A 23099-nucleotide genomic window follows, 5' to 3' on the forward strand; every position below is an offset into this window, starting at 1 on the left:
TCTGGAATGGAATGTGGAATGGAATGGAATGGAATGTGGAAGGGAATGGAATGGAATGTGGAAAGGAATGTCAATGGAATGTGGAATGGAATGGAATGGAATGTGAAATGGAATGTGGAATGGAATGGAGTGGAATGTGGAATCAAATGTGGAATGGAATGGAGTGGAGTGTGGAACGGAACAGAATGGAATGTGGCATGGAATGTGGAATTGAATGGAATGGAAAGTGGCATCGAATTGAATGGAATATGGAATTTAATGTGGAATGGAGTGGAATGGGATGTGGAATGGAAAATGGAATGGAACGGAATGGAACGTGGAATGGAACGGAATGGAACGTGGAATGGAACCTGGAATGGAACAGAATGGAATGGAATATAATTGGAATGGAATGTGGAATGGAATGAAATAGAATGTGGAATGCAATGGAATGGAATGTGGAATGGAATGTTATCTGGAATGATATGTTGTATGGAATGGAATGGAATGTGGAATGGAATGGAATGGAATGTGGAATGGTATGATATCTGGAATGGAATCTGGAATGGAATGGAATGGAATGTGGAAGGGAATGGAATGGAATGTGGAATGGAATGTCAATGGAATCTGGAATGGAATGGAATGGAATGTGGAATGGAATGTGCAGTGGAATGTGCAATGGAATGGAAAGGAAGGTGGAATGGAATGTGGAATAGAATGGAATGGAAGGTGGAATGGAACGTGGAATGGAATGTGGAATGGAATGGAATGGAACGTGGAAGGGAACATGGAATGGAATGTGGAATATAAAGGAATGAATCGTGGAATGGAACTTGGAATGGAACATGGAATGGAATGGAAAGTGGAATGGAATGGAATGGAAAGTGGAATGGAATGGAATTTGGACAGAAAACGAATGGAATGGAATGGAAAGTGGATTGGAATGGAAAGAAATGTGGAATGTAATGTAGAATGGCATGGAATGGAATGTGGAAAGGCATGGAAAGGAATGTGGAATGGAATGGAATGGAATGTGGAATGGAATGTGGAATGGAATGTTGAATGGACTGGGATGGAATGTGTAATGGAATGGAATGGAATATGGAATGGAATGGAGTGGAATGTGGAGTGGAATGGAATGGAATGTGGAATGGAATGAAATCGAATGGAATGTTGACTGGAATGGAATGGAATTGAATGGAATGTGGAATGGAATGGAATGGAATGTGGAATGGAATGTGGAATGGAATGGAATGGAATTTAATGTGGAATGGAATAGAATGGAATGTGGAATGGAATATAGAATGGAATGGAATGGAACGTGGAAAGGAATGGAATGGTAGATGGAATGAAATGGAATGGAACGCGCAATGGAATGTGGAATGGAATGGTATGGAACGTGGGAAAAAACGTCGAATGGAACATGGTATGGAACGTGTAATGGAACTTGGAATGGAATGGAATGGAATGGATTGTTCAAAGGAAAGGAATGGAACATGGAATGGAATCGAATGGAACGTGGAATGGAATGCAATGGAATGTGGAATGGAATGGCATGGAACGTGGAATGGAATGGAATGGAACATGGAATGGAATGGAATGGAACGTGGAATGGAATGGAATGGAATGTAGAATGGAATAGAATGGAATGTGGAGTGGAATGGAATGGATTGGAATGTGGAGTGGAATGGAATGGAATGGAATGGAATGTGGATTGGAGTGGAATGGAAAGTGGAATGTAATGTGGAAAGGAATGGAATCCAATGTGGAATGAAATGTTGAATGGAATGGAATGGAATGTGGAATGGAACGTGGAATGGAACGGAATGGAACGTGGAATGGATTGGAATGGAACGTGGAATGGAATCGAATTAAATGTGGAATGGAATGGAATGGAATGTGGAATGGAATATAATGGAATGTGGAATGGAATGGAATGGAATGTGGAATAGAATGAGCAGTGGAGTGGAATGCAATGTGGAACGGAATAAGGAATGGAATGGAATGCAATGTGGAACGGAATAAGGATTGGAATGGAATGCAATGTGGAATGGAATGTGGAATGGAATGTGGAATTGAATGGAATGTAATGTGGAATCGAATTGAATGGAATATGGAATGGAATGTTGAATGGAATGGAATGGAATGTGGAATGGAAGATGGAATAGAACGGAATGGAATGTGGAATGGAACGGAATGGAACGTGGAATGGAATGGAATGAAATGTGGAATGGAATCGAATTAAATGTGGAATGGAATGGAATGGAATGGAATGGAATGTGGAATGGAATGGAATGGAATGTGGAATAGAATGAGGAATTGATTGGAATGCAATGTGGAATGGAATGTGGAATGGAATGGAATGGAATGGAATGTGGAATGGAATGGAATGGAATGTGGAATCGAATTGAGAGGAATATGGAATGGAATGTGGAATGGAATGGAATGGAAAGTGGAATGGATTATGGAATGGAACGGAATGGAACGTGGAATGGAACGGAATGGAATGTGGAGTGGAACGTGGAATGGAACGGAATGGATCATGGAATGGAACGGAATGGAATGTAATATAATGTGGAATGGAATGTGGAATGGAATGGAATGTGGAATGGAATGGAATGGAATGTGGAATGGAATGAGGAATCCCTCTCTTTCTGCCTGTCTGTTTCTCTCCCTCTCTCTGTCTGTCTCTCTCTCTCTGCCTGTCTGTTTCTCTCTCTCTCTCTGTCTCTCTCTCTCTGCCTGTCTGTTGCTCTCTCTCTCTGCCTGTCTGTCTCTCTCTCTCTCCCTGTCTCTCTCTCTCTCTCTGCCTGTCTGTTTCTCTCTCTCTCTCTCTCCCTCTCTTTACCTGTCTCTCTCACTTTGTCTGCCTTCTGTCTTACTCCCTTACTCTGCCTGTCTGTCTGTCAGTCTGTCTCTATCTCTGTCTCTCTCTCCCTGTCTGTTTCTCTCCATCTCTCTCTGTCTGTCTCTGTCTTTCTCTGTCTGTCTCTTTGTCTGTCTCTTTCTTTCCCTCTGTCTGTCTGTGTCTGTCTCTCTATCTCTCTCTCTCTCTCACTGTGTCTGTCTTCTGTCTTAGTCTCTCTCTCTCCCTGTCTGTCTGTTTCTCTCTCTGTTTCTCTCTCTCTCTGTCTATCTTCTGTCTTATTGTCTTTCTCTGCCTGTCTGTCTGGCTGGCTGTCTGGCTATCTCTCTCTGTCTGTCTCTCTCTCTGTCTCTCCCTCTCTCTCTCTCCCTGTCTCTCTCTCTCTCTCTCCCTGTCTGTCTGTCTCTCTCTCTGTCTCTGTCTGTCTCTCTTTCAGTCTGTTTTGCTCTGTCTGTCTGTCTTTCTCTCTCTCTTTCTGTCTGTTTCTCTCTGTCTGTCTGTCTTTCTCTCTCTCTGTCTCTTTCTTTCTCTCTGTCTCTCTGTCTGTCTCTGTCTCTCTCTCTCTCTGCCTGTCTGTTTCTCTCTCTCTCTGCCTGTCTCTCTCTCTCTCTCTCTCTGCCTGTCTGTTTCTCTCCCTCTCTCTCTCTCCCTCCCTCCCTCCCGCTCTTTACCTGTCTCTCTCACTGTGTCTGCCTTCTGTCTTACTCCCTTTCTCTGCCTGTCTGTCTGTTGGTCTGTCTCTCTCTCTGTCTGTCTCTCCCTGTCTGTCTGTCTGTTTCTCTCCGTCTCTCTCTGTCTGTCTCTGTCTTTCTCTGTCTGTCTCTTTGTCTGTCTCTTTCTTTCTCTCTGTCTCTCTGTCTGTCTCTCTCTCTCTCTCTCTCTCACTGTGTCTGTCTTCTGTCTTAGTCTCTCTCTCTCCCTGTCTGTCTGTTTCTCTCTCTCTCCCTCTCTCTCTCTCTGTCTCTCTCTCTCTCTCTGTCTATCTTCTGTCTTATTGTCTTTCTCTGCCTGTCTGGCTGTCTGGCTGTCTGGCTGTCTCTCTCTGTCTGTCTGTCTCTCTCTCTGTCTCCCTGTCTCTCTCTCTCTCCCCCGTCTGTCTGTCTGTCTCTCTCTCTCTGTCTCTGTCTGTCTCTCTCTTTCTGTCTGTTTCTCTCTGTCTGTCTTTACCTCTGTTTCTCTCTGTCTGTCTGTCTTTCTCTCTCTCTCTGTCTCTTTCTTTCTCTCTGTCTCTCTGTCTGTCTCTGTCTCTGTGTGTGTGTGTGTCTGCCATCTGTCTTACTCTCTTTCTCTGCTGTCTGTCTGTATGCCTGTCTGTCTGTCTCTTTCTCTCTGTCTCTCTCCCTTCCTGTCTCTGTTTCTCTCTCTTTCTGTTTCTCTCTGTCTCTGTCCATCTCTGTCTTTCTCTGTCTGTCTCTTTATCTGTCTCTCTCTCTTTCTGTCTTTCTCTCTTTCTGTATCATTGTCTCTCTCCATCTGTCTCTCTCTGTCTCTGTCTCTGTCTCTCTCTGTCTGTCTGTCTGTCTCTCTCTCTCTCTCTGTCTCGGTCTCTGGCTCTGGCTATCTCCCTCCCTCTCTCTCTTTTTTTTTTTTTTTTTGCAAAATAAGCTCAAGCACGTCTAATCTAATCCATTACCAAGGCCTGAATTCTTAACTTCTGACATTCCAGATTTGATCTCCCTACAGAATGCTGTACAGAACTGGCGAGTTGATTTCTGGACTTGGATACCTCATAGATACTACATATGAATGAAGATCCAACCCTAACATCTGGGGTTGCTTCTCCCTCGACTGTCTCAAAAAATCGTACCTCTGTTCACCTAGGATGCTGGGATGGTTTTCTCCATGTGCATCTGCCCGTGTCCTGCATGACCTGTGACCGAGACCTGCCCGTTGTGTCTCAATATGTATCTGCAAACACTTCTCTCCATTTCCACAAGTACCCACGGCCCCTTGTGGAACCACTGGCTCTTTGAAAAAAATCCCAGAAGTGGTTTTGGCTTTTTGGCTAGGAGGCCTAAGGCCTGCTGAGAACTTTCCTGTCCGGGATCGTGTGGGAACAAAAGTGTCTCTGCTGGGAGCTGGGACACTCGGGACCATGCTTGCTGGCACTGGATGAGTCTCTGGAAGGACTCACGGGACTCCGCAAAGCTGACCTGTCCCACCGAGGTCAAATGGATACCTCTGCATTGGCCCGAGGCCTCCAACGTACATCACCGTCACCAACCGTCACTGTCAGCATCCTTGTGAGCCTGGCCAAGGCCCCGACTCTGGGGAGACTCTTGGGAGCCCAGCCTTCATCAGCTACAGTCCAAAGGGATGGTGACTCCACCCACAAGGTCTCCACTGAACTGCGAAGATGTGGAGCATAGGTCAGAGAGGGGACCAGGAGGGGAGACGTCCTGACAGGCGATGAGTTCCCTAGGCTCTGGCCACCCCACCCACGTCCCACATCCCACATCCCACATCCCAGGCACCCACAGGACAATGCCACTTTATCCCCTCCTCTGTCCACAGCCGGCCCCACCACACCAAGCAACCCACGCACACACACTGGAGGTTACAAAACCACACGGTGTGAACAGACCGTGATGGAGCGAGAGCCCATTCCATCAGGTGGGGGGATGGGGGTGGGGGTGGGGTGGGGTGGGGGTTGCTGGGTCTGCAGAGAGCCCGATTCTCCCTCTCGGGTGGCTGACAGGCTAGAAATGAATATCGCTTCTTGGGCGGAGGAGCTTCCTTAGTCCATCACCGCTTGCGGGACTACCTCTCACACCCTCCCTTGAGGCCACAAAATAGATTCCACTCCACCCCTCGATGTTTCCCCCGGGGGCTGGATGTATCCTGTCAAAAGACCTGAGCCTGACAGGTTGAATTAAACCCCTTTATTGGCTTTGTGTGTTTGTTTGTTTCTGAGATGGAGTCTTGCTCTGTCCCCCATGCTGGAGTGCAGTGGTGTGATCTCAGCTCACTGCAACCTCTGCCTCCTAGGTTCAAGTCATTCTCCTGCACTTGAACCAGAGAGACTGCCACCGTGGCTGGCTCATTTTTTTCTTTTTAGTAGACACGGGGTTTTGCCCTCTTTCATTGGTTTTCACTGCAGGTTCTAGATTCCAGCCACACCTCCTCATTCTGTGCCACAGAAGGACTTTTTTTTTTAAAGCACAACATATCTGCTTGATTTGAGTGGCTTCATATATCATTATAATTGTGTTATAGATGAAGAAAAGGTATTAAACACTGTGCTACTGATAGTGAAAGTGAAAACAAAAGAACGGCTATCTATTTTGTAGTTAGAATAAAGTTACTCAGTATTGAGAGCTACCTAAATATGTCAGCATTTAAACTCTTCCTAGTAAAAGCTTGCCGATCTGAATAATCCTCCTTTAAACACAATTTTTGATACGGTTAAGTTTTTTTTAGGAATGCGACTCCTGTGAAATAGCTGAATGAACGATACACATTTAAAAAGCAAACGACACAAGGATCAACCAGACTTGGGAAAAAAATCAAAAAACAACACATGTCTTATGAAGAACTGAGATCTTAAAATGTTATGGAGAACACGGCCATCGGAAGAGAAGGCACTATCGGCAAGTTGATTGTTACATTGGTCAGCAATAGCTAGCGTTATGTTTTTGGCCATCTTTCAGGAGATGTAACTACTACAGCAGAATGAGATATCACCCACTAAACAACATATTCACAAATCAAAAAATGTTTTAGTAATATAATGCTTCAGATTTAGAAGCAAATCAATGAAAAACTCCACTGCTGTAACAATTAACCCACCCCAAGGATAACCGTATCTGACAAGAAAACGATCACAGGCTTATGACTGCAGAATTATACTTTCTCTTGATATTCATTTATGTATTTTTTTTATTTTATTTTCTTGAGACGGCGTCTCGCTCTGTCGCCCAGGGTGGAGCGCAATGGCGTGATCTCGGCTCACTGCAACCTCCACCTCTCCGGGTTCAAGAGATTCTCCCTCCTCAGCCTCCTGAGTAGCTGGGACCACAGGCGCCCACCACCACGCCCAGCTAATTTTTCTACTTTAATAGAGGCGGGGTTTCACCATGTTGGCCGGGATGGTCTCGATCCCTTGACCTTGTGACCCACCCGCCTCGGCCTCCCGGACTGCTGGGATGACAGGCGTGAGCCACCATGCCCGGCCTTCTCTTGAGGTTTAAACTATTAAGTCAGTCCAGAAAAATACAGTAAATGTCAACAGTAAGTATGGTGTTGAGGCAGAAGTAGGACCACACTTTTTCATATCTTATTCGGTTGATAACCATATGACCTAGGTAGTCATTTCCTATGTGTCTACTGATACACAAGCACAAAACAGTGAAACAGAGAGACCGCTGAATAAAAGGGTATGCTCAGTTCTTAATAGTAACTCCATAGACTGGAACACTGTCACAAAGCAGCAGCTAGTGAATTGTTTCCATATTTCTTTCTATTATCCAATAAGTGAATGATGCTATTCCTTTCCAATCTCCCAAGCACTTTTTGTCCCATCACCGCTGTGGTGCTCGAAGAAAAAGTAACAAATCAAGTAACAAAACTAAAGAAACACACACACACAGACACACACACACACACCCCAAAGACAACTACAGTATCTGCAAAAGTTTGGTAGAAGACTGAAAGTGTTGAGTATAAGGATCTGGTATTCTGTTATCATGAGTTCATTTAAGAGTTTGTTCAAGACATACATTTCATAAGAAAACATCTTAGTTAGAAATTATTGACCAGCGTGTACCATCCCTAAGTATTCGTAACCAAATTCATGACAATAAAGAGCTATCTAACAAGAAAAATTAGCGAGTACCGGCACCATCCGTAAGACTTTGTCTTTACGCTTCCTGACCACTCACCATGAATTGCAATGTCTAGGACTGACTCTGATAGCATTTTGAAATCAAGCTAAGGCTTTGTCCAATTCTTCAGTGAAGGCACACTGACGCCCTAAGACAGTATAGGCATAAGCATCATTTGGATACACTTCGTTAGCTCTCTGGAAGAATTTAATGGCAATATCCTGTTCCCGTTGCAGACTGCAATGGTTCCCTGCAGCACACCAGGCCTCTGGCTGGAGAACTTTTATCCATGACTGTGAAGTCTTTTGACAGAACTGAAAGAGCAACATCTTTTGGAGGATGCCAAAGTGTTGTGGAGTAGATCTCCATGCCTTCGACTCTATAATTCTCCCTCCTTCTAACCTCTGAGAATATTCTTTCAGGTCACATGGACTCTGAAAGTTTAAAACGGCTCTTCCAATGTGGTGCAGTACCCAACCGGTATTGTAGTGGTGAGAAGGTAGATGGTTCAAAATATGGATAGCTTCTTTGCAGTGGTAAGAACACAAAGCTAAATAACCTTTCCCCCTTTCAGGAAGAAGGCTCATCAAGCCTTCTGCTGCTGCTTTTTGTAGATGAAAAGCCTGAATCTGAGGTGTGATTGCGGCCCTTTTCCCTTCTGAAACGATGGAAGAGTCCAGTTTTGTCATTTCCAGGCTATCATTTATGTTAGGTTGTGGTATTCCTCCTTTACTAGTTCTACTTTTTGTTTTTCTGCTTGGGATTTCAGGTGGAAACTTCATTTTAAATTTTTTCCTATTCTCCTTGGTTGCAGAGCTGTCACTAATCAAGAGTCGCGAATTTCTTCGAGGCCGTGCATTTGGGGGAGACGCCATAGTGGGGCTCAACACCTGAGGCGTTCCACTCGTTTGTGGACCAGAACTTTGTGTTTTTGCAAGAATTGGAGTTACCTTTCGGCTGATTCCCTTCTGCGAGGAGACAGACTGTGTTCCAGTTTGGCCGATTCTGGCAACAGACTTTTATGAAGGGGCTCCGGTGAATGGCACGTCAATTACAGAAGGTGTCTGATACGGGTGTAGTTTTGTAAATAGGATCCATCTCCGGGACTCGGGGTTTCTACTGGCAAAATCCCAACACTTGGGGTTAATGGACCAACAGCTGCTGGCCCTCCTAATAAACTTCGACCAGTGTTTGGTGCATTTTGCTCTTGTTTAGATCATATGGAATTTCCCGTTCCCAGTGGGACAGTATCAGGTGAAATGACAGCTGAATCCATAGAAGACACTGGGGAATCTGTATTCAAGGAGTACTTTGAATTGGAAGATTCTAAACTCAATCTGTTTAATTCAATGGTGTCCTGGGGTGTTTCCGTAAGAACGGTCTCAGGCTGTCTGTGACATAAGTTAGGACGAGGTACTTGTGTGGTGCAACACTTGGACAGGAAGTCGCTAAAGTTCTGTAAAGATGTGAATTGAAGTGTTTGGTGAGGATCTTGCTTTTCACCTATTTCACAGAATGATTCAAAGGGATACCATAGGAAAGGATTTCAACTAAGGCCCTGTTGGTCACATTCTGATCCTTTGGCAAGCCGATCTGTCTTGTGATATGCATGTCCCGGCAATGAAAGAGTAAAGCGAGCTGAATCACCAGACTCAGTAAAAATATCATCATGGCTTTTCTGCTTAGGAAACACTCCACCTGATAAGATGTGTTCCCCTTCTGCAAGCTTGCTGAGATCAACACAACATGTTGCAAGCAGGTATTTGCATTGTGGTGCAGTACCACCGTGTCCTTTCCATAGTCTATATGCTTTATAGGCCTTTCCTGAGGGGTAAGAACAGGTCACCAGTAAAAACAAGGCTTCTTCTGAGTGCACTTCTGCATAAAGGCGTTCTGCGAGGAAAACCGCATATCAGTAAGCATAGCGGTTCAGTGCTTGCCATATAGCAGCCTGGACGGGTTCCTGCAGCACCGTCATCCTCGAGGCTCAGGCCCACTTTCTGCAGTGCCTCAGGCATCCCCCCAGCCCACACCGCCCACACCCCACCACCACCCCACCCCCGTAGCGGCTATGGCCTGGCCAGCCCTGGCTCATTTAAAGTCACCAGCAAGACCGTTCCCGGGGGATGGGGGAGGCCGAGCCAGAATGACTTCTCTATCCTGCTGACTCTGGAAAGCCCGGCCCCTTGTGATCCATTGCAAATCGAGAGTCACCTCATGTTTGGAACACGGATCCACTCCCAAGTTCAGTAGGGGGATGTGAGGGATGTGGCATGTAGGACAAAGGACTCTCTTCCTGCCTTCTGATTCGGTCTGCACAGTGGGGCCTAGGGCTGGAGCTCTCTCCGTGCAGACCGCTGACTCCCTTTACCTTGGATTCCATCGGCCCCACCCTGGAACTTGGGCCTCGGCAGATTCTGGCCCTTCCTGGCCCTTAAGTCGCTGTCAGAAACCCCATCACGTGCTCGGATGCCTCGAATGACTGTGGCTCGCACCTCACTGGAAACATTGGAGATCTCTCGTCTACGCACGGCCACCTGAAATCACAGGAGCTCGGGACACTCGTGCTTTCAGGAGAGAATGCTGAGAGTCTCTTGCCGACTCTCTCTTGACTTGAGTTCTTCATGGGTGTGTGGTGAAGACGTAGTGAGACCAGACGTATTAACTCAGGCCGGGTGCTGGTGGCTCACGCCTGTAACCCCAATGCTTTGGGAGGCCGAGGCCGTAGGATCCCTTGAGGAATCGCCTAACCCTGGGGAGGTTGAGGCTGCAGTGAGTGAGCCATAACGGTGTCACTGCGCTCCAGTCTGGGTGAAAGACAGAGTGAGTCCCTGTCACAGGCAGGCAGGCAGGCAGGCAGGCAGGCAGTTGTATTATGTTCTTCTCAGGGCAGGAAGGAGAAATAACAGAATACAGCACTTCATTTTTTATTTCTTGGGACAGAGTTTCACTCTTGGTGCCCACGCTGGAGTGCAGTGGCAGCATCTCGGCTCACCGCTACCTCCACCTGCCGTGTTCAAGCGATTCTCCTGCCTCAGCCTCCTGAGAGTAGCTGGGATTACAGGCATGGGCCACCACACCCGGCTAATTTTGTATTGTTAGTAGAGATGGCATTTCTCCATGTGGGTCAGGCTGGTCTCGAACTGGTGACCCCAGGTGATCTGCCCACCTCGGCCTCCCAAAGTGCTGGGATGACAGGAGTGAGCCATCACGCCTGGCCGGCTACCTTTTTTTTTCTTTTTCTTTCTTTTTGTTTTAAATTTAATGTATTTATTTATTTACTATTTATTTATTTATTTATTTATTTATTTATTTTCGAGACAGACTCTCGCTCTGTTGCCCAGGCTGGAGGGCAGTGGCGTGATCTCGGCTCACAGCAAGCTCTGCCTCCCGGGTTCACACCATTCTCCTGCCTCAGCCTCCCGAGTAGCTGGGACTACAGGCGCCCGCCACCGTACCTGGCTAATTTTTTGTATTTTGAGTAGAGATGGGTTTTCACTGTGGTAGCCAGGATGGTCTCGATCTCCTGACCCCGTGATCCATCCACCTCAGCCTCTCAAAGTGCTGGGATGACAGGCGTGAGCCACCGCCCCCGGCCTATTTATCTATTTATTAACTTTGAGTGCAGGTTATGGAACCAGTTAGTTTTTGTATTTTTTTGAGACGAGATCTCACCATGTTGCCAAGGCTTGGATTGGAGGATCCACCTGCCCTCGGCCTCCCAAAAGTGCAGGGATGACAGGCGCGAGCCTACCGCACCCAGATGCCCCCACCCCACTGCTTGTCTTCCCGATAGTTTCATGGCAGAGTGTTTGGCTGGCCTGCTTAAATTCATTCTAAATAGAAATTTGGGACATCATCTTCCGGCCTTATGGCCTGTGAGCTGAGGAGTCCCCTGGTCTGTCTATCACAGGATGGTATCACAGGACGGTAAGGAGGAGAAAAATCGTAACGTTTGAAATAGGTAATTTTGTGATACAGAAATACACGGCTTCACCCAAAACACACAAACCAGTCTTTTAGAAATTGCCTCAGTCCTGGTGTGTGTGCCAGTGATTCTTTTCGGTTTGGACCTTGACTGAGAGATTTCCCAGTCGGTCTCTCATCTCTGGACGGAAGTTCCAGATGATCCGATGGGTGGGGACTTAGGCTGTGTCCCCCCAGGGGCCGTGGTCGATTAGTTGTGGGGAATCGCCTCCATCCTTCCCTGCACATCCTTCCCCCCCCAAGGGGATCCCAATTCATTCCGGGCTGACACTCTCATTGGCAGACGTTGGGCATCACCTAGTGGCCACTGTTACTCTGAAAATGGAGGCCTCACAGAGGAAGGAAGCACCAGGCCGCCTGTGCACAGCCTGGGGCAACTGTGTCTTCTCCACCACCCCCGCCCCCACCTCTAAGTTCCTCCCTCCCTCGTTGCCTAGGAAATCGCCACTTTGACGACTGGGTCTGATTGACCTTTGATCAGGCAAAAACAAGCAAACAAATAAATAAATAAAATAACACAGAAATAACAAACGAAGTAAAATAAGTCAATACAATGCATTCCAATACAATACAATGCAATGCAATACAACACAACACAACACAACACAACACAAGGCAACATAATACAATACAATGCAATACAATACAATACAACAGGCCGGGCACGGTGGTTCATGCCTGTCATCCCATCACTTTGCGAGGCCGAGGTGGACGCATCACCTGAAGTCGGGAGTCGGAGACAAGCCTGACCAACATGGGGAAATCCCGTCTCAATTGAAAATACAAAATTAGCCGGGTGTGGTAGCGCATGCCTAAAATCCCAGCTGCTAGGAAGGCTGAGGCAGGAGAATCGCTTGAACCTGGGAAGCGGAGGTTGCGGTGAGCCGAGATCACACCATCGCACCCCAGTCTGAGCAACAAGAGCGAAACTCTGTCTCAGAAAAATAAAATCAAATAAATAAACACATAAATTAAAATAAATAAAGAAAATAAAATAAAACAAATAAATAGGCCCTGCGCGGTGGCTCAAGCCTGTCATCCCCAGCACTTTGGGAGGCCAAGGCCAGTGGAACACGAGGTGGTCAGACCAGCAGAGCCAGTATGGCGAAACCCCATCTCTACTCACAATACACAAAATTAGCCGGGCGCGGTGCTGTACTGTCTGTAATCCCAGCTACTCAGGAGGCCGAGCTGAGGCAGGGGAATAGCTTGAACCTGGGAGGCGGAGGTTGCGGTGAGCCGAGATCGCGCCACTGCACCCCAGCCTGGGCGACAGAGCGAGACTCCGTCTCAAAAAAATGTATACAAAAACGAAATGAAAGAAAATAATTAAAAAGTGAGTTTCCGGGAAAAAAGGAAAAAAAGAAAACCCCCCAGTGACATACTCATACACCTCTCGCCTTTCAAGTCATCAGAGACGTTAGGAATGATGCGTAATTTCTTTTTTTAACTGAAATTTATTTTATTTTCATGATTTATTTTTTGAGACGCTGTTTCGGAGGCCCGCCCTCCCACCATCCATTTCCCTGGTTGCCGAGACAACCTCAGGAGACAGACCCTGGCTTGGCCAGATTGTTCTTCTCCTTGGACAGTTGTTTCCTTGTGTTTCTTCGTGTCTTTAACCCACGTAGACTCTTCTGCTCGGGTTTTACAGATGGCAGTTCCACTTTAGGCCTTGTCATTGGTGGGGACTTTCCTGATTCTCCCCAGATGTAGTGAAAGCAGGTAGATTTGCCTTGCTTTGCCTTGCCTTGCCTTTTCTTTCTTTCTTTCTTCCTTTCTTTCTTTCTTTCTTTCTTTCTTTCTTTCTTTCTTTCTTTCTTTCTTTCTTTCTTTTCTTTTTCTTCTTTCTTTCTTTTGTTTCTTTTTTTTTTTTTTGAGACAGAGTTTCACTCTTGTTGCCTGGGCCAGAGGGCGATGGCGTGATCTCGGCTCACCGCAACCTCTGCCTCCCAGGTTCAAGCGATTCTCCTGCCTCAGCCTCCCTAGTAGGTGGGATTACAGGCATGTGCCACCGTGCCCGGCTGATTTTATATTTTTTGTAGAGACGGGGTTTCCCCATGTTGGTCAGGCTGGTCTCCATCTCCCAACCTCAGGTGATCCGCCTGCCTTGTCCTCCCAAATTGCTGAGATGACAGGCGTGAGCCATCGCTCCCAGCCTCTCTCTCTCTGTCTGTCTGTCTGTCTTTCCTTCTTTCTTTCCTTCCTTCCTTCTTTCTTTCTTCCTTCCTTCCTTCCTTCCTTCTTTTTTCTTTCTTTCTTTCCTTCCTTCCTTCTTTCTTTCTTCCTTCCTTCCTTCCTTTCTTCCTTCTTTTTTCTTTCTTTTCTTTCTTTCTTTCTTTCTTTCTTTCATTCTTTCTTTCTTTCTTCCTTCCTTTCTTCTTCTTTCCTTCTTTCTCTTTCTTCTTTCACTCTTTTTCTTTCTTTCTTTTTCTTCCTCTCTCTCTTTCTTTTTCTTTCTCTCTCTCTCTCTTTCTTTCTCTCTCTCTCTTTTTCTTTCTCTCTCTCCCTTTCTTTCTTTCTCTCTCTCTCTCTCTCTTTCTCTTCCATCTTTTTGAGACAGAGTTTCACTCTTGTTTCCCAGGCTGGAGTGCAATAGCGCAATCTTGGCTCACCACACCCTCCACCTCCTGGGTTCAAGCGATTCTCCTGCCTCAGCCTCCTGTGTAGCTGGGATGACAGGGATGCACCTTCTCCTGGCCGATTTTGGTATCTTTAGTAGAGACGGGGTTTCACCACGTTGTCTGGGCTGGTCTCCATCTCCCAACCTCAAGTGATGTGCCCGCCTCGGCCTCTCAAAGTGCTGGGATGACAGGCGTGAGCCACCGCACCCTGCCTGTTTACTCAGTTTATTGTATGTTTTATTTGTTTTGTTTCTGTGTACTGACTTTTATTTAGAAATGTAAATGTTTTTGTACGTTTATATATAACTATAGATGTTTACATTGACGTACAGGTAAGTATATTTATATATGACAGACGTATTTATTATATAGAAGTATACTTATATAAAACAAATGTATAGAAATATGCTTCTATATATTCATTAAATATAAATAAATATATGTTGCTATGTGAAGAAATGATTGTAGATGAATACATCTATGCTTATGTGTGAAAAGTGTTATATTTCTATTTATAAATAAATGGGTATATTTATCTCTGTTTTCTTTCTTTCTCTCCTTGATGTGTTTCTTCCTTCCTTTCTTCCTTTCTCTCCTTCTTTACGTTTTTCTTCCTCTTTTCCAACATAGTCCTCAAGAGCTCCAAATGTCCACATGGAGATTTTACAAAAAGAGTGTTTCAAAACTGCTCAATCAATGGAAATGTTGAAGTCTGTGAGATGAATCCACATATCACAAAGTAGTTTTTCAAAATATTTCTGTCTCGTTTTTATGTGAGGATATTTCGTTTTCCACAATAGGCCTCAAAGTGCTCCAAATATCCACTTGCAGATAACACAAAAAGAGTGTTTCAAACAGATCAATGAAAAGTATGTTTCAAATCTGTGAGATGAATGCACACATCACAAGGAAGTTTGTCAGAATGCTTATGTCTAGTTTTTATGTGAAGATATATCCTTTCCAGCATGGGCCCCAAAGCGCTCCAAATGTCCACTTGCAGATGGTACACAAAGAATGTTTCAAAACTGATCAATGAAAAGAAAAGTTCACCTCTGTGAGATGAATGCATGCATCATAAAGAAGTTTGTCAGATTGCTTTGGTCTAGTTTTTATGTGAAGATATTTCCCTTTCAATCATAGGCCGCAAAGCCCTCCAAATGTCCAACTGCAGATTCTACAAAAAAGAGGGGTTCAAAGCTGCCCAGTCAAAAGAAAGTTTCACCTGTGTGAGATGAATACATACATTTCAAAGAAGTTTGTCAGAATGCTTCTGTCTAGTTTTATGTGAAGATATTTCCTTTTCCACCATAGGCACCAAAGCTCTCTAAATGTCCACTTGCAGATTCTACAAAAAGTGTGTTTCAAGGCTGCTCAGTCAAAAGAAAAGTTCAACTCTGTGAGGTGAATGTACACATCACAATGTAATTTGTCAGAATGCTTCTGTCTGGTTTTTATGTGAAGATATTTCCTTTTCCACCATAGGCCACAAAGCGCTCCAATTGTCCAGTTGCAGATTCTACAAAAAGAGTGTTTCAAAGCTCGTCAATCAAAGAAAGATTCAACTCTTTGTGAGACAAATGCACACACCACAAAGTAGTTTCTCTTAATGCTTCTCTGTAATTATTTTATGAAGTTATTACATTATCCACCATAAGCCTCTAAGCCCTCCAATTGTCCACTTGCAGATTCTACGAAAAGAGTGTTTCAAAATTGCTCAATTGAATGTAAGGTTCATCTCTGTGACGTGAATGCACACATCACAATGAAGTTTGTCAGAAGGCTTCTGGCTAGTTTTTATGTGACGATATTTCCTTTTCCACCATAGGCCTCAGAGCTCTCCAAATATCCTCTTGCAGATTCTACAAAAGGAGTTTTTCAACACTGCTCAATAAAAAGAAAGGTTCAACTCTGTCAGATGAATGCACACATCACAAAGAACTTGGTCAGAATGCTTCCGTCTAGTTTTAACGTGAAGATATTTCCTTTTTCACCACAGGCCTCAAAGCGCTCCAAATGTCCCCTTGCAGATTCGTCAAAAAGAGTGTTTGAAAACTGCTCAATTAAGAGAAAGGTTCAACTCTGTAAGATGAATACCCACATCACAAAGAAGTTTGTCAGAAGGTTTCTGTGTAGTTTTTATGTGACGATATTACCTTTTCCACCATTGGCCACAAAGCGCTCCAATAGCCCACTTGCAGATTCTACAAAAAGATTGCTTCAAAACTGCTCAGTGAACAGCAAGGTTCAATTCTGTGAGATGAATTCACACATCAAAAAGTAGTTCGTCGCAATGCTTCCATCTGCTTTTTATGTGAAGATATTTCCTTTTCCACCATAGGTCTCAAAGCACTCCAAATATCCACTTGCAGATTCTACAAAAATAGTGTTTTGAAGCTCATAGATCAAAGAAAGGCTCAACTCTTTGTGAGATGAATGCACACATCACAAAGAAGTTTCTCATAATGCTTCTCTCTAGTTATTATATGATGTTATTTCTTTATCCACAATAAGCCTCAAAGTGCTCCAAATGTCCAGTTGCAGAATCTACAAAAAGAGTGTTTCAAAACTTCTCAATTGAAAGTAAGTTTCAACTCTGTGAGATAAATACACACATCACAAAGAAGTTTCTCTGAATGCTTCTATCCAATTTTTATGTGAAGATATTTCCTTTTCCACCATAGGCCCCAAAGAGCTCCAAATGTCCACATGGAGATTTTTCAAAAACAGTGTTTCAAAACTGCTCAATCAAAGGAAATGTTCAACTCTGTGAGTTGAATGCACACATCAGAAAGAAGTTTTTCAAGATGCTTCTGTCTCGTTTTTATGTGAAGATATTTCCTTTTCCACCATAGGCTTCAAAGCGCTCCAAATGTACACTTGCAGATTCTACAAAAAGAGTGTCTCAAACTGCTAATCAAAAGAAAGTTTCAACTCTGTGAGATGAATGCACACATCACAAAGAAGTTTCTCAGAATGCTTCTATCTAGTCTTTGTGTGAAGATATCTACTTTTCCATCATAGACCTCAAAGCACTCCAAATTTATAATTGCGGATTCTACAAAAAGAGGAGTTCATAGCTGCTCAATCAAAAGAAAGTTTCACTTTTGTGAGATGAATGCACAGATTTCAAAGAAGTTTGTCAGAATGCTTCTGTCTAGTTTTATGTGAAGGTATTTCCTTTTCCACCATAGGCCTAAGAGCTCTCCAAACGTCCACTTGCAGATTCTACAAAAAGAGGGGTGTTTCAAAACTGCTCAATGGAAAGAAAGGTTCAACTCTGTGAGCTGAATTCACACATCCAAAGAAGTTTGTCTGAATGCTTCTGTCTGGTAGTTATATGAGTATATTTCGTTATCCACCATAAGCCTCAAAGCGCTCCAAATGTCCACTTGCAGATTCTACAAAAAGAGTGTTTCAAAACTGCTCAATGAAAAGTAAGGTTCAACTCTGTGAGACAAATGCACATATCACAAAGAAGTTTGTCAGAAAGCTTCTCTCTCATTTTTTATGTGAAGATATTTCCTTTTCCACCATAGGCCTCAAAGCGCTACAAATTTTCACTTACAGATTCTACAAAAAAGAGTATTTCAACTGCTTAATCAAAAGAAAGTTTTCAATCTGTGAGATGAATGCACACATCACAATGAACTTTTTCAGAATGCTTCTGTCTAGTTTTTATGTGAACACATTTTCTTTTCCACCATTGGCCTCAAAGCGCTCCAAATGTACGCTGGCAAATTCTACAAAAAGACTGTTTCAAAACTGCTCAATCAAAAGAAAGTTTCTACAGAGCGTGAGATGAATGCACACATCATGAAGAAATTTCTCATAGTGCTTCCGTCTAGTCATTATATGAAGATATTTTGTTATCCACCATAGGCCTCAAAGCTCTCCGAATGTCCACTTGCAGATAGTACAAAAAGCGTATTTCAAAACTGCTCAATCAAAAGCAAGATTCAACTCTGTGAGGTGAATGCACACTTCAAAAATAAGGTTGTCAGAATGCATCTGTCTAGTTTTTATGTGAAGATATTTCCTTTTCCATCATAGGCCTCAAAGCTCTACAAATGTCCACTTGCAAATACTACAAAAAGAGTGTTTCAAAGCTGCTCAATCAAATGAAAAGTTCAACTCTGTAAGATGAATGCACACATCACAAAGAAGTTTTTCAGAAGGCTTCTGTCTAGTTTTTATGTGAAGATATTTCCTTTTCCACCATATTCCTCAAAGAGCTCCTTTGTCCACTTGCAGATTCTACAAACAGAGTGTTTCAAAACTGCTCAATAAAAAGTAAGTTTCAACTCTGAGATAAATGCACACATCACAAAGAAGTTTCTCAGAATGCTTCTGTCTAGTTTTATGTGAAGATATTACCTTTTCCACCATAGGCCTCAAAGCTCTTCAAATGTCCCCTTGCTGATTCTACAAAAAGAGTGTTTCAAAGCTGCTCAATCCAAAGAAAGATTCAACTCAGTGTGAGATGAATGCACACATCACAAAGAAGTTTTTCATAATGCTTCTGTCTAGTTATTATATGAAGATATTTGGTTATCTACAATAGGCCTCAAAGCGCTCCAAATGTCCACTTGCAGATGCTACAAAAAGAGTGTTTCAAAACTGCTCAATCAAAATTCAGGTTCATCCCTGTGAGATGAATGCACACATCACAAATTAACTTCTCAGAATGCTTCTGACTAGTTCTTACGTGAAGATATTTCCTTTTCCATCATAGGCCTCAAAGCACTCCAAATGTACACTTGCAGATAGTACAAAAAGGGTGTTCCAAATCTGATACATCAAAAGTAAGGTTCAACTCTGTGAGACGAATGCACACATCAAAAAGAAGGTTGTCAGAATGCTTCTGTCTAGTTTTATGTGAAGATACTTCCTTTTCCACTGTAGGCCTCAAAGCGCTCCAAATGCCCACCTGCAGATACTACAAAAAGAGTATTTCCAAACTGCTCAACGAAAAGTAAGGTTCAACTCTGTGACATGAACACACAAATCACAAAGAAGTTTTTCAGAATGCCTCTGTCTAGTTTTTATGAGAAGATATTTCCTTTTCCATCATAGACCTCCAAGCCATCCAAATGTCTACTTGCAGATTCTAGAAAAAGAATGTTTCAAAGCTGCACCGTCAAAAGAAAGATTCAACTCTGTGAGATGAATGCACACATCACAAAGAAGTTTTTCAGAAGGCTTCTGTGTAGTATTTATGTGAAGATATTTCCTTTTCCACCTTAGGCCTCCAAGCGCTCCAATTTTCCCCTTGCAGATTCTACAAAAATAGGGTTTCAAAACTTCTTCTCATAAAAAATAAGGTTCAACCCTGTGAGATGAATGCAGACATCACAAGGAAGTTTGTCAGAATGCTTCTGTCTGTTTCTTATGTGAAGATATTTCCTTTTCCGCTATAGGCTTCAAATCGCTCCAAACGTCCACTTGCAGATTCTACAAAAAGAGTGTTCCAAACTGCTCAGTCAAAAGAAAGGTTTATCTCAGTGTGAGATGAATGCACACACCTCAAAGAATTTACTCACAATGCTTCTGTCTAGTTATTATATGAAGATATTTCGTTACACACTATAGGCCTCAAAGCTCTCCAAATGTCCACTTGCAGATTCTACAGAAACAGTGTTTCAAAACTGCTCAATTGAAAGTAAGGTTTAAAACTGTGAGATGAATGCACACATCACAAAGAAGTTTTTCAGTATGCTTCTGTCTTGTTTTTATGTGAAGCTATTTCCTTTTCCATCATAGGCCTCAAAGCATTCCAAATGTCCACTTGCAGATTCTACAAAAAGTGTTTTTCAAACCTTCTCAACCGAAGGAATGGTTCAACTCTGTGAGAAGAATGCAGACAACACAAAGTAGTTTCTCATAATGTTACTGTCTTCTCATTATATGAAGGTATTTCGTTATCTATCATAATCCTCAAAGCACTCCAACTGTTGAATTGCAGATTCTACAAAAGGGGTGTTTCAAAACTGCTCAATCAAAAGAAAGGTTCAACTCTGAAAGATGAATGCACACATCACTAAGAAGTTTTTCAGAAGGCTTCTGTCTAGTTTTAATGTGAAGATATTTCATATTCCAACATATGTCTCAAGCCCTCCAAATGTCCACTGGCAGATTCTTCAGAAAGTGTGTTTCAAAACTTCTTAATTAAAAGAAATGTTGAAGTTTGTGGGATGAATGCACACTTTACAAATCAGTTTCTCAGAATGCTGCTGTCTAGTTCTTAAGAGAAGATAATTCCTTTTCCACCATAGGTGTCAAAAAGCTCCAAATAACCACTTGCAGATTCTACAAAAAGAGAGTTTTCAAACTATTCAATCAAAGGAAAGCTTTAACTCTCTGAGATGAATGCTCACATCACAAAGAAATTTGTCTAAATGCTTGTGTGTAGTTTTTATGTGAAGATAATTCTTTTACCATCATAGGCCTCAAAGCACTCCAAATGTCCACTTGCAGATTATACAAAAAGAGTGTTTCCAAACTACTCAATCAAAAGAAAGTTTCATGCGTGTGAGATGAATGCACACATCACAAATAATTTTCTCTGAATGATTCTGTCTAGTTTTTATGTGAAGATATTTCCTTTTCCACCATTGGCCTCAATGCGCTCCAAATGAACACTTGTAGATACTACAAAAAGAGTGTTTTAAAACTGCTCAAGCAAAAGAAAGGTTCAACTCTGTGTGATGAATGCACACATCACAAAGAAGGTAATCAGAATGTTTCTGTCTAGTTCTTAAGTGAAGATATTTTATTTTCCTCTATTGTCCTCAAAGCACTCCAAATGTCCACTGGCAGATTCCACAAAAAGAGAGTTTCCAAACTACTCAATCAAAAGAAAGGTTCAACTAAGTGAAATGAATGCACACATCACATAGTAATTTGTCAGAATGCTTCTTTCTAGTTTTTATGTGAAGATATTTCGTTTTCCACCATAGGTCTCAAAGTGCTCCAAATGTCCGCTTGCAGATTCTACAAACAGATTTATTTCAAAACTGCTCAATAGATAGGGAGGTTCAGTTCTATGAGATGAAGGCACACATCAAAAGGTAGTTTGTCAGAATGCTTCTGTCTAGTTTTTATGTGAAGATATTTCCTTTTCCACCATAGGACTCAAGGCGCTCCAAATGTACACTTGTAGATTCTACAAAAAAATTATTTTAAAACTGCTCAATCAAAAGAAATATTCAACTCTGTGAGATGAAGGCACATATCACAAAGAAGTTTGTCAGAATGTTTCTGTCTAGTTTTGAAACATCCTTTTTTTACTATCTGAAAGTGGACATTTGGATTACTTTGAGGCCTACGGTGGAAAAGAAAATACCTCCACATAAAAAACAGACAGAAGCATTCTGACAAATTTATTTGGATGTGTGCATGCATGTCACTTAGTTGAACCTTTCTTTTGATTGAGTAGTTTGGAAACTCTCTTTTTGTAGAATCTGTAAGTGGATATTTGGAGCACTTTGAGGCCTATGGAGGAAAAGGAAGTATCTTCACTTAAGAACTAGATAGAAGCATTCTGAGTAACTTATTTGTGATGTGTGCCTTCATCTCACAGATTTGAACCTCTCTTTTGATTGAGCAGTTTGGAAACACCCTTTTGGTTGCATCTGCAAGTGGACATTTGGAGCAGTTTGTGGCCTTGGGTGGAAAACGAAATATCTTCACATAAAAACTGGACAGAAGCATTCTGACAAAGTTCTTGGTGATTTGTGCATTCATCTCACAGAATTGAATCTTAAAAACTAGACAGAAGCATTCTGACAAACTTTTGTTTGATATGTGCATTCATCTCACAGAGTTGAACCTTACTTTTGATTGAGCAGCTTTGAAACACCCTTTTTCTACTATCTGCAAGTGGACATTTGTAGCGCTTTGAGGCCTGTGGTGGAAAAGGAAATATCTTCACATAAAAACTAAACGAAAGCATTCTGACAAAGACTTTTGTGATGTGTGCATTCGTCTCACTGATTCGAACTTTCTTTTGATTGAGTAGTTTGGAAACCCTCTTTTTGTAGAATCTGGAAGTGGACATTCCGAGCGCTTCGAGGCCAATGGTGGAAAAAGAAATATCTTCACATAAAAACTAGACAGAAGTATTCAGACAAACTTCTATGTCATATGTGCATTCATCTCATAGAGCTGAACCTTACTTTTCATTGAGCAGTTTTGAATCACCCTTTTTGTACTGTCTACAAGTCGACATTTGGAGTGCTTTGAGGCCTATGGTGGAAAAGGAAATATGTTCTTATAAACCCAGACAGAAGCAATCTGAGAAACATCTTTGTGATGGGTGCATTCATCTCACAGAGTTGAAACTTTCTTTTGATTGAGCAGTTTTAAACACTCTTTTTGTAGGAACTGCAAGTGGATATTTGGAGTGCTTTGAGGCCTATGGTGGAAGAGGAAATATCTTCAATCAAGTACTAGACAGAAGCATTCTGGGAAACTTTTTGTGACGTGTGCGTTCATCTCACAGATTTGACCTTTCTTTCGATTGCGTAGGTTGGAAACACTCTTTTGTAGAATCTGCAATCCGAGATCAGGAGCACTTTGGGGCCTATGGTGGAAAATGAAATATCTTCACATAATAACTAGCCACAAGCATTCTGAGAAACTTCTTTGTGATGTGTGCATTCATCTCATAGATTTTAAACTTTATTTTGAATGAGCAGGTTTGAAACACTCTTTTTGTAGAATCTCCAAGTGGACATTTGGAGCACTATGAGGCCTATGGTGGAAAACGAAATGTTTTCACATAAAAAGTATACAGAAAACTTCTGAAGAACTTCTTTGTGA

The 23099-nt window shown here is 42.7% G+C and overlaps 1 pseudogene; it reads right to left on the bottom strand.

Moving 5' to 3' along the window:
* Nucleotides 1-8687: 8687 nt before the first annotated feature.
* On the bottom strand, nt 8688-9685 carry LOC134762004 (cell division cycle protein 27 homolog; annotated as a pseudogene).
* Between the last annotated feature and the right edge of the window lie 13414 nt (nt 9686-23099).

Source organism: Pongo abelii, chromosome 8 (assembly GCF_028885655.2).
Source record: "Pongo abelii isolate AG06213 chromosome 8, NHGRI_mPonAbe1-v2.0_pri, whole genome shotgun sequence".
NCBI classification, from domain to species: domain Eukaryota; kingdom Metazoa; phylum Chordata; class Mammalia; order Primates; family Hominidae; genus Pongo; species Pongo abelii.